This window comes from Conger conger, chromosome 6 (assembly GCF_963514075.1).
Source record: "Conger conger chromosome 6, fConCon1.1, whole genome shotgun sequence".
Taxonomy (NCBI): Eukaryota; Metazoa; Chordata; class Actinopteri; order Anguilliformes; family Congridae; genus Conger; species Conger conger.
Window position 1 is genome coordinate 45,185,584 of NC_083765.1, and position 1,995 is coordinate 45,187,578.

Genomic DNA, 1,995 nt, shown 5'->3' on the forward strand with positions numbered 1-1,995 from the left:
CTCTCACCCCCTCCCTCCACCCTCCCAAACGCACCCTCCCACCCCCTGCCTCCCTCCCCCTCCCCCATGCTCTCTCTCCCTCCCCGTCCCTCTCACCCCCTCCCTCCACCCTCCCCAATGCACCCTCCCAGAGTCAACTCTTCATAACCATATGTACAGTCATAAAGTCTCAAAGCATTCAGTGCTACACCACCAGGACTCTCTTCTGTCCCTAGTGGAATGACTGTGTGCTCGGTGATTGTTTGTGTTTTGTGTTGGAAGTAAATCGGTGAATGGTGTAGGAATTACAGCCCCCCCAATTTCAAAAATAATTGGATAAATTAACAATCATAGATTAACTAGTGATTTTTTGCATTTCCTTTGCATGCCATGACCTGTTGTCCGTAACCTATCAACATCATCAGAGTCTGGATATCTTATTTTCAGGCTGTCCTACAAGCGATAGTAAAGTTATTTGCATATAAATGGATCCCTATGGGAATTGGGGGTTGGGACGAAATTCAGCTGTAAATTATGCTGATACAGTACAAACACACACAAACACACACACACACACACTCCATACCATAGATACTGTATATACATGCACACACACACACACACACACACACACACACACACACCTGTGTGCTCACACTGCACCCCCGCTGCCAGCAGGTCCGGCTCCCCCAGGCTGATGTCATTGAGGCGGGTCCCCAGGCACTCAATTGACAGGGTCTTGAACCACTCCTCTGCCTCCAGCTCTGTGAGGAAACAGGAAGTGAGAATGTGGCTCCTCCCACTGTATGACATCATGTGTTTGAGCAGTAATTACTGACCTGAAGCACCACACACACACTTTGCTAAGTAAGACAAAAATATTGCCAATGAAGTGAGACAGTTTGAGTTTTTAAGATTTGCCAAAGGGCCAAGATAATTTCACTTGTTAAGCAAACAGTAACTTAAAAGAAGGCAAACATTTTCTACTTGAGGAGAGAGATATGATTTTAAGTTTCATCACAAGACTAAAACCCTTTGATAATGTTTATTCGATAGGAACAAACACATTTAAAAACAGATTACTGTAGAACAAAATCCAATGCAATGCACCACAGAATTGATGGCTTATGCTCATTTCCAATGCTTGTCCCAAGAATGGCTTTTCAAACACACGCATATACAACACAAAATCGAAATCATAATATACACTTGTGTTCAAATAAATAGCAGTGCGTTAAAAAAAGTTCATAAAGTGCAAATATTTGAATTGCTTTTAGTTGAATATTTCAAATGTAGTAGACACATGACACATTCAATTCCAAATCAAAGCATTAGCAAATTCTTTTACAGGAAGCAAAGAAAAGGAATATTAATCTGTTCAAAAAAATGGCAGTGTCGACATTTTTCTCTACAAACTCAAACTGTATAAACAGAAGACATTTTTCAAGATGAACTCATATTTAGTTGCATAACCGTTTTTGATAACAATGCATCGAGTCAACCAACTTCTGGCATCTAGAAACAAGCATTTCAGCCCAGGAACGTACTACATTCCACAGTTCCTGTGAATTTTGTTTATTTTTTCATGCTCAGTTGACATTACTGTGGAATTGCCAATTTCGTTTTGCAGTCCGGCAAAATGGCAAGAAATCTTACAGTTACAATCACAGAAGCAATTCCACAAGCGCTACTCACAAGCTATGTGCTATCCAAGCAGACTTGGGTGAAAATAAGTGATTGTTTTAGATTCAAAAACTTTTTCTGCACTTCACTACGCACAAACTATGCCATTGGCTGGCTCAATCGTACAAGGCTATATTAATCGAGAGCAGAAAAGTTTTTGAAACCAAAGCAATTACGTAGCTAGTTAACCCACATTTAGCCTACTGTGCACGTTGTTTTATACCGGCGTATACAAACGGCGTATAAATGTTTTTTCACTCCTTCGCGTCTCTTTGTAACATTATTCCTCCACGGCAATTTGTCTTCAATTCGTATTTTCAAAACTACGTAGTT

General features: G+C 40.7%; 1 protein-coding gene across 2 annotated transcripts in view; it reads right to left on the minus strand.

Moving 5' to 3' along the window:
* Positions 1–1,778, minus strand: part of LOC133131226 (docking protein 4-like) — an 11,504-nt gene extending 9,726 nt beyond the window's left edge. Inside the window, exons 1-2 of one of the 2 annotated variants that reach the window (XM_061246481.1) lie at positions 1,675–1,778; positions 636–743 (exon numbers count right to left, since the gene is read on the minus strand). The gene's annotated coding sequence lies outside the window, so the exon portion shown is untranslated. Of the gene's footprint in view, positions 1–623; positions 744–1,674 lie in introns of both variants that reach the window. The other variant, XM_061246480.1, reaches the window with a different exon arrangement.
* Positions 1,779–1,995: the final 217 nt, after the last annotated feature.